The sequence below is a fragment of the Mesoplodon bidens genome, assembly GCF_964165515.1.
Source record: "Mesoplodon bidens genome assembly, chromosome: 19".
NCBI lineage: Eukaryota > Metazoa > Chordata > Mammalia > Artiodactyla > Ziphiidae > Mesoplodon > Mesoplodon bidens.
In genome coordinates, this window is record NC_138179.1 from 51,831,089 (window position 1) to 51,841,801 (window position 10,713).

The window sequence follows — 10,713 nt, forward strand, 5'->3', positions numbered from 1 at the left end:
TCGAATTAGAGTTTTCATCATTTCTAGCTATATGCCCAGGAGTGGGAGTGTTGGATCATGTGGTAACTCTATTTTTAGTTTTTTTTTTTTTTTTTTTTTTTTTTTTTCTTTTTGCGGTATGCGGGCCTCTCACTCCTGTGGCCTCTCCCGTTGCGGAGCACAGGCTCCGGATGCGCAGGCCCAGCGGCCATGGCTCACGGGCCCAGCCGCTCCGCGGCATATGGGATCCTCCCAGACCGGGGCACGAACCGGTATCCCCTGCATCGGCAGGCGGACTCTCAACCACTGCGCCACCAGGGAGGCCCTATTTTTAGTTTTTTAAGGAACCTCCATACTGTTCTCCATAGTGGCTGCACCAATTTACATTCCCACCAACGTTGTAGCAGGGTTCCCTTTTCTCCACACCCTCTCCAGCATTTAGTATTTGTAGACTTTGTGATGATGGCCATTCTGACTGTGTGAGGTGATACTTCACTGTAGTTTTGACTTGCATTTCTCTAGTGATTAGTGATGTTGAGCCTCTTTTCGCGTGCCTCTTGGCCATCTGTATGTCTTCTTTGGAGAAATGTCTGTGGAGGCTTTCTGCCCATTTTTTGATTTTTTTTATCATTGAGTGGTAGGAGCTGTTTGTATATTTTGGAAACTAAACCCTTGTATGTCGCATCATTCGCAGATATTGTCTCCCAGTCCATAGACTGTCTTTTTGTTCTGTTTATAGTTTCCTTTGCTGTGCAAAAGCTTTTAAGTTTGATTAGGTCCCATTTGTTTATTTTTGCTTTTATTTCTATTGCCTTGGGAGAGTGACCTAAGGAAACATTGCTATGATTTATGTCAGAGAATGTTTTGCCTATGTTCTCTTCTAGGAGTTTTATGGTGTCATGTCTTATATTTAAATCTTTTTTTAAAAATTATTTATTTATTTATTTATTTTTGGCCACATCCTGTCTTAGTTGTGGCATGCGGGATCTTTCACTTGACGTGTGGGCTCTTTGTTGTGGCACATGGGCTTCTTGGGCTTCTCTCTAGTTGTGGTGCGGGGGCTCCAGAGTGCATGGGCTCTGTAGTTGTGGCACGCAGGCTCCAGAACACGTGGGCTCTGTACTTGAGGCATGTGGGCTCTCTAGTTGTGGGCTGTGGGCTCAGTAGTTGCAGTGTGCAGGCTTAGTTGCCCTGCGGCATGTGGGATCTTAGTTTCCTGACCAGGGATTGAGCTCGCATCCCCTGCATTGGAAGGTGGATTCTTAACCACTGGACAACCAGGGAAGTCCTGTCTTTAAGTCTTTTTGAGTTTATTTTTGTGTATGGTGTGAGGGAGTGTTCTAACGTCATTGATTTAAAATGCAGCTGTCCAACTTTCCTAACACCAGTTGCTGAAGAGACTTTCCAATTGTATATTCTTCCCTCCTTTGCTGAAGATTAATTGACTGTAGGTGTGCAGATTTATTTCTGGACTCTCTATTCTGTTCCATTGATCCATATGTCTGTTTTTGTGTCAGTACCATGCTGTTTTGATTACTGTAGCTTTGTAGTATTGTCTGAAGTCTGGGAGGGTTATGCCTCCAGTTTTGTTCTTTTTCCTCAGGATTGCTTTGGAAATTCTGGGTCTCTTATGCCTCCATATAAATTTTTAGGATTATTTGCTCCAGTTATGTGAAAAATAACTTTAGTTATTTTTCTCTTTGATAATTTGATAGGGGTCACATTAAATCTGTAGATTACTTTGGGTAGTATGGCCATTTTTCAGTTTTAGGTTTTTTTTTTTTTGTGTGTGTGTGTTACGTGGGCCTCTCACTGTTGTGGCCTCTCCCATTGTGGAGCACAGGCTCTGGACACGCAGGCTCAGCAGCCATGGCTCACGGGCCCAGCCACTCCATGGCATGTGGGATCCTCCCGGACCGGGGCACGAACCCATGTCCCCTGCATTGGCAGGTGGACTCTCAACAACTGCGCCACCAGGGAAACCCTCAGTTTTAGTTTTTAATCGCTGCTGTATAGGAAGAGAATTTAGCTCTCTATGTGCATTTTCCCTATCCACTTTTTCCTACCCTCTCAATAAATTTTCATTAGATAAATGTTTAATGTTTACATTTTTATGACTATTTAAATATTATTCACAACCAAATCATGTTTTACACTATATTAAATTTCCTCAGAATAAATATCTGCTTTTCAGTTTGTATAAGTTTTCTTTGTACCTATCACTACTTCATTGCCAGAAGTATACATCTCCTCTTAATGTGTTAAACACTGCCTATTCCATCAGTTTCATGTTCTTGAAGATGTCCTTACTGGAGCCCGCTGTCCTCCTGCTCCAGTCTGTTCTGGGTGCTCTCTGGGCCTGCTGTTAGCCAGGCATCTCCCTTCACCATCGTCTTGGGCATCTCTTCTTTCTCTATTGCACCCTTTGTTTTCTGGATCCCATGTCTTCTTTTTTCTCCCTCTCCCTCCCTTTATTTGAGTGAAACACATAATCTTATGAAAAGTTTTATAGAGGTTAAAGTTTTTGAGACCTTTCATTTCTGAAAATATTGTTAGTCTCTTGACTGATAGCTTGGCTGGGTATGGAATTCTAGGTTGGAAATAATTTTTCCTCAGCGTTCTGAAGGTATTGTTTCTTCACTGATTCCTGGCTTCCGGTATTACACTTGAGAAGTCTAATTCTATTTTGATTCTAGATCCTTCGTACTATCCCATTCCCACCCTTCCCCCAGCAGGTTTTAGCTTCTTCTCTTTCTCTCCAGTGGCTGAAATATCACATATTCTGCCTTGATGTGGCTGTGTCTTCATCTGTTGGATTAGGCACTTAGCAGAATCTTTCAATGTGGGAACTCATGTTCTTCACTGATAACATTTTGGTGAGTTTCTTTCATATATATATATATATATATATATATACATATATAAAAATAACTACAATCACAACAAATACAATTTAATGCTGTTTCCACTTTTTTTGGTTACCATTTAAAGTAATGTAACAATGGAACATCTTTCTGCATAAAGCTTTGTTTTCATATATTTTTTGCAGTATTTCTTTAGGCTAGATTCCCAGAAGTATAATTACTAGGTGAGAAGATTATGAATATTTTAAGGGTCTTAATTTGTATTGCCAAATTGATTTAAAGAGAAGTTGTACCAATTTACATATCTTTCCAGCAGGGAATGGGAGTGCCTATTTCAAAACATGCTCACCAACTTTGAGTATTATCTTTAAAAAATATCTTTTGTGAATTGATTCATCTGTCACTTTTAAAGCTGATGTTATGGAAGAACTCTGACACAGACATATAGTCCTGATCTGGGTTGTTAAAAACTCTTGAGCACATGTTCATGAGTTGTTCAGTAATGAGATGTCAGAACAGAGTGTGCAGAACACACTTTACCTGGGTATGGGGAGTGATTTTAACAAAACTGTTTGTGCCTGTGTCTTCAGAATGAATACCACCCATCGGTGGACCCTCGGGAAGCTCCATGAGAAAGTCCTCCATTTGACAGATGGGGAAACTGAGATTTCAACTAATCAAGGAAAAAAAAATTTCTTTGGGTCTCTCAGCTAGTTAGAAAAATGGCCTAAGAGCAGGAACCACGTGTCTCCTGTTCATTGCTGGGTCCAGTGTAAACAAAACATGAACCCCTTTTATTTTTTATTAATATTTTTATTTTATTGAGGTATAGTGGATTTTCAACATTGTATTAGTTTCAGGTGTACAACATGGTGGCTAAATATTTTTATAGTTTACACTCCATTTAAAGTTATTATAAAATATTGGCTATATTCCTTGTGCTGTACAATATGTCCTTGTAGCCTATTTATTTTATACATAGTAGTTCGTACCTATTAATCCCCTACCCCTATCTTGCCCCTCCTCCCTTCCCTCTCCCCGCTGGTAACCACTAGTTTGTGCTCTATATCTCTGAGTCTATTTCTGTTTTGTTATATTCATCATGAGCCCCCTTTAAGAAAGACATTATCGAAGCAGAAATGTAAATTCCACTTTCAGTAAAGGAAGCAGGTTTTCCATCTGGAAATGCTTGGATTTCTCAAGCTAAGATTCAAGTCCAAATCAGACTGCATTTTTAATTTTTTAAAATTTTATTGAAGTATAGTTGATTTACAATGTTGTGTTAATTTCTGCTGTACAGCAAAGCAGCTCAGTTATGCATATATATATTCTTTTTCGTATTCTTTTCCATTATGGTTTATCACAGCATATGGAACATAGTTCCCTGTGCTATATGGTCCTTATTGTTTATCCATCCTATATATACTAGTTTGCTTCCTCTAATCCCAAACTCCCAATCCATCCCTCCCCCATGTCTCCTCCCCCTTGGCAACCACAAGTCTGTTCTCTATGTCAAGTCAGGCTGCATTTTGCTCTTGGCTGGTCCTTCCTGCTTCCTAAGATCCTGGCACCTGAGATGAGGAGGTTGAGTGCTCTTGTATGTTCCTTGTAACTTGTCTATTTTGAACACACCCTCTGATTCTTAATACTTGAGTTAAGTGTCAAAGTTGGTAAAATATTGTTTTAGATAATTGCATAAGTGCTAAACAATGGCTGAGGTGAGAATTAATGATAGCCCATAAAGTGTATCTGCTGATGTCAGTGGCTTAGTGGTAAGCTCCTAAAGGTTTTGCATTCTTTGGGCCCATTGTTTCTGAGAGCTATTAAAAGCACTGTGTCACTCCTGATATCTGAGATAAGTGATTTCTTCTGTTTGCCTTCCCATTGCTGTAGCTTGTAGTTTAAGATCTTCTGATGGCTTCCTGAAACATAACACACGTGAAGCTTTTGGTTTTGCCTGTCCCCAACAAACTTAGACAGCACCTAGCATGTAAGGGACACTCAAGATTTGTGGATTAGAGCCATGGGTTTGGTGTAGAAGATTCTGCTGTCTCTGGTCTCCATGGAACATTCTCAGAAGGAAGATTCTTGGGGACAGGCTTCTCTAGATTCCACGTGCCTTTCATCACATTGCTCCAGGGTTGCCGCAGAAGAGAAAGCAAGTATCTTTTTGAGCTATGGAGGGGTGGAGTCGGGGCTGTGAGAGCTGAGGCACTGAGCAAGTGCAGCTCTTTATCTGGCCTCCCCCTGATGTGCTGTGTGGTCACTGCCATGGGCAGACATAGCTCTGTGTCCCTGCTTCCCCATCTGTCCAGGATGCCAGAAGGGCTTTGAGCAGATCAAGGGGTGTTAAAGCAGAAAAGGCTATTTGGAAGGAGAGTCCATTTCTGACTCGGTTCCCTGTTAACCCATTGATGGGGTCCAAATGTTCCTTTCTTTCCTACAATTATAAGATTATTACACTTAAAACAGATATGTTTTGTTCCTTCCAATTGTAACCAAGCAGGACCCTGTGGAGTCTTCCCGGGACAGACCCCTCCTTCATATCCTCTGTTGTAATGTAGCTCCTCTCTGAAGTACCCAGATAATAGTATCTCATGCATACTTCCTGAGTTTTTCTTTAAAAATGCTTTGCTGAAACCCTTCAGAGAGTTCGGGGGTTTTTTTTGGGCACGAGCCACCCGTTCTCCCTGTAGGACCCTGCAAAAATATTTCTCTGCTCCAAAATCCGATGTTTTGGTTTGGCTTCACTGTGCATAGGGCACATGAACTTGAGTTCAGTAACACAGTTATCTGCCATATGAATAGTGTGACAACGTAAATGGAAATATAAAAAACCAAAACATTCATCCATTGTTCTGTCTCCAAGATTTTTATTCTCCTAGGCTCCTTTCTGGCCTCCTTATATGTGAGTACATGGCAAAGGTGATTTTCAAATATTTAAGGGCCTTCATTATTAAATGAATAAGTTAATAGAAATAAAAGACCAGTATAAAAGGACATATGTGCAAGGATATTTATTGCTGCAATATTTATAGTGGCTGAAAATGGAAAACCACTTGACAACCGTTGGTAGTGTATAGTAAAGGGGATAGTGCCATAACCAAGCAGGACCCTATGGGACCTTCCTGGGACAGACCCTTCCCCCATATCCTCTGCTTTATTTCCTCTCTGAAGTACCTAGATAATAGTATCTGATGCACATTTCCTGAGTTGTTTTACAGATGCTAAACCCCCCACCAAATGGAATAAATTAACTACTTGATGACCATGAGCATGTAGCCCCCAGACCTACTGGAGCTTAAGGACTGAATAATTTTAACAGAGTGATACCACTCGGTTACCTCACCATCAACCAATCAGAGAATTGTGCATGAGCTGATCATATACCCTGGGACTCCCTTCCCTCACCTGGCCTTTAAAAATGTTTTGCTGATGATAGCCAACATTTATTGTTTGTAGTCTTTTTGATGGCCATCATCAAAAAGTCTACAAACAATAAATGTTGGAGAGGGTGTGGAGAAAAGGGAACCCTCCTACACTGTTGGTGGGAATGTAAATTGGTACAACCACTATGGAGAAAAGTATGGAGGTTCTTTAAAATCTACAACTAGAGCTACCATATAATCCAGCAATCCCACTCCTGGACATATATCCAGAGAAAACCATGGTTCAAAAGGATACATGTACCCCAATGTTCATTGCACACTATTTACAATAGCCAAGACATGGAAGCAATTTATAGCAACATGGATAGACCTGGAGATTATCATACTAGGTAAAGTAAGTCAGACAAAGACAAATATCATATGATATTCTGCTTGTATGTGGAATCTAAAAAAATGATACAAATGAATTTATTTACAAAACAGAAACAGACTCGCAGACTTAGGAAACAAACTTATGGTTACCAAAGGGGAAAGGTGGGGGGGAGGGATAAATTGGGAGTTTGGGATTGACATACACACACTACTATATTTAATATAGATAACCAACAAGAACCTACTGTATAGTGCAGGGAACTCTGCTCAGTATTCTGTAATAACCTAAATGGGAAAAGAACTTGAAAAAGAATATACAAGGATATGTATAACTGAATCACTTTGCTGTACACCTATAAACACAACATTGTTAATCAACTATATACCCATATAAAATAAAAATTAAAAAAAAATTTTGCTGAAACCCATCAAGGAGTTCAGGCTTTTTGAGCATTAGCTGTCCCAGACTCCTTGTTTGGTGCCTGCAATAAACGCTGCACTTTCCTTCACCACAACCCGGTGTCAGTAGATTGGCTTTACTGTGTGCAGGCAAGTGGACCCAAGTTTGGTTCAGTAACAGTGCTCCACTCATACTATGGAATATTCAGCAGCTGTCATGATCAGTAAATTGGAGCTATGTCAGATGGCAAGAGAGATTCCTTAAATGTAGAAAAACACTTGTAGGATATTGATCTCACTTGTGTGAGTAAATAAAAGCCAGTCCCCCATTTATGTAAATGCATGTGTGTGTGTGTACAGTTATGAGCACCAAAAATATAAACGGGAACATATGCTGTGATTAGCATGGATTACCTTGGTGGTAGGGTGGGAGACTGATGTGGTGGAGGGGGAGAGTAGAAGAGAAGAGGGGATCCAAGAAAACAGGAAAGGAAAAAATGTGTGCACACTTATATATATATATATACATAAAATTGTGTACGTGTGTCTATGAACAAAGAAAATAAACAAAAAAATTAAAAACCAAAGAATCAGTTCAGTTAATTTGTTGAATACCACATCAACTTCCTAGTTAAAAACAGATTGCACACACTAATATCCTGGATTGTCACTTTTTTTTTTTTTTAAGGTTTAAATCATCGTGTTTTTTTTTTTTAACATCTTTATTGGCGTATAATTGCTTTACAATGGTGTGTTAGTTTCTGCTTTATAACAAAGTGAGTCAGTTATACATACACATATATCCCCATATCTCCTCCCTCTTGTGTCTCCCTCCCACCCTCCCTATCCCACCCCTCTAGGTGGTCACAAAGCACCGAGCTGACCTCCCTGTGCTATGCATCTGCTTCCCACTAGCTATCTGTTTTACATTTGGTAGTGTATACATGTCCATGCCACTCTCTCACTTCATCCCAGTTTACCCTCCCCCCTCTCTGTTGGACTGTCAATTTTATATTGCTATATGAAAGTTTTTTTGTTATTTTATTGAAGTATAGTTGATTTACAATTTTAGGTTGATTTCTGCTGTACAGCAAAGTGATTCATTTATACATATATATAAGCATTCTTTTTCATATTCTTTCCCATTATGGTTTATCACAGGATATTGAATATATTTCCCTGTGCTATATAGTAGGACCTTGTTGTTTATCCATTCTATATATAACAGTTTGCATCTGATAATCCCAAACTCCCAATCCATCCCTCTCCCTCACCCCCTCCACCTTGGCAACAGCAAGTCTGTTCTCTATATTTGTGAGTCTGTTTCTGTTTCATAGATAGGTTCATTTGTGTCATATTTTAGATTCCACACACAAGTGAGATCATATGGTATTTGTCTTTCTCTTTCTGAATTACTTCATTTAGTATGATAATCTCTAGGTCCATCCATGTTGCTGCAAATGGCATTATTTCATTCTTTTTTATGGCTGAGTTGTATTCCATCGTGTATATGTACCACATCTTCTTTATCCATTCACCTGTCAATGGACATTTAGGTTGTTTCCAAGTCTGTGTTATTGTGAATAGTGCTGCTATACATTCTATGATATATAACTATATAATATATTATGTGTAATATATAGTTATACATTATAAAATTACATATTTATAATTTGTAACATATTCCGTATTATTATATAATACATATACAATATATTGTAAAATTATATAATTATATATTAGTCTGTATAATATATGTACAATATATTATAAAATTATGTAATTATATATTAGTAAATTATATATTATATACTGTTTGTGTATAATGTATATATTTCCCCTCTCCCTGGATAGCTGGTGGGTGAATATTTACCAGCATACCACTGGCATATATAGTTAAAACCCAAAAGCTCAGGTGCCTCAGTTTGGGTTTTAGAAGCAGATCCTTAGACAAAAATTTCAAGTGCAAGAAGTGTTTTGGGTGATGTCTCATGAAACACCATTAGGAAGTGGGAAGTGAGACAGGAGGGGAAGGAAGCTAATAAGGGCTGTGTTATCAAGCAAGTGAACACTGTGGACAACTGGAGCTTAATCCCACCAGGGAACTCCCACCTCAGCGTTCTTTCCAAAGGACGAGGGAGCTGGGGTATTTATCCTCCCATTCCATCAGTCTCAGGTAGGGGGAGTGGCATTAACCCCCCTAGCACTCTGGCCTGTCCTGTACATTGGCAGAATGGGCTCTTGTGGCCAGAGAAGGTCCTCAGGCAAAAGTCTCTGCTGCTGACAAATCTGGCCAGTAAGTGCCTAGGAGAAGTGACCAGAGCTTGGTGGTAACAGGAGGCTGTGATGCTGCCAGGGGTTGGCTTTATGGAGCATCCTGGCAGCTTTGGGACAGCTTTTTAATTAGTGAGAGTTTTATATTTCATCATGTTTCCTTTTTTGTCTTGGTTGCCGGGAAACCCAGAGCTAGAGGTCAGGTCTAGCAGCCTCTTCCCTATAGTTACCACCACCTCCCTCCCTTTTGCAGTAGACACAAATTGGGGTGGCTGCTTAGATAATAGATGTTGGGGCCAAACCTGTGCCCCTCACTTTTTCTGATACTAGACCTTTACTCCTTGGTTGGGGCTTGGGGCTGTGGGGCAAGTATGCCTGCTGGGTTGGCCATATAGGATTCTGGCTACTGGCCACATCAGGCCATGCAGGTGGCCTTCCCTGGGTTTTTTCAAATTCGAGTTGATCCTCTCTAGCCAAGAGGCTGAAGGATGAGCTTAGGACTGCCTTCAGCCATGGTTCCAGCCTTGTGTGTGTGTGTGTGTGTGTGTGTGTGTGCGCGCACACGCGCATTAGAGAGAGAGAGAGAGAGAGAGAGAGAATGATGAATCAATGAATTGCCTCTTTTTTGAAACTAATTCAATTTGGGTTTCTGTCTTTTGCAACCAAAACATGTTCATCAATATACTCTATTATCTAATACTTGATTTATTTTTCTTTAATGGATATTTTTAGTTTTATTATACATGAAGTAAGTTTTATGTTATAATTTTTTTCTTTTTTAAAATTGAACTATAGTTGATTTACAATATTTAGGTATATAGCAAAGTAGATTCAGTTATACATGCATATATATATATATATATATATATATATATATATATATATATATATATATATACACACATATGTTCTTTTTCAGCTTCTTTTCCATTATAGGATATTACAATATATTGAATATAGTTCCCTGTGCTGTACAGTAAATCCTTGTTGCTATCTATTTTATATATAGTAGTGTGTATCTGTTAATCTCATACTCCTAATTTTTCCCACCCCTCCTCTTTTCCCTTTGGTAACCATAAGTTTGTTTTCTATGTCTGTGAGTCTGTTTCTGTTTTGTAAATAAGTTCATTTGTATCATATTTTAGATTCCCACATATAAATGATATCATATAATATTTGTCTTTCTCTGCCTGACTTACTTCACTTAGTATGATAATCTCTAGGTCCATCTATGTTGCTGCAAATGGCATTACTTCATTCTTTTTATGGCTGAGTAATATTCCATTGTATGTATACCACATCTTCTTTATCCATTCATCTGCTGATGGACACTTAGGTTGTTACCATGTCTTGGCTATTGTAAATACTGTTGCTATGGGCATTGGGGTGCATGTATCCTTTCAAAATAGAGTTTTCATTTTTTCCAGATATATGCC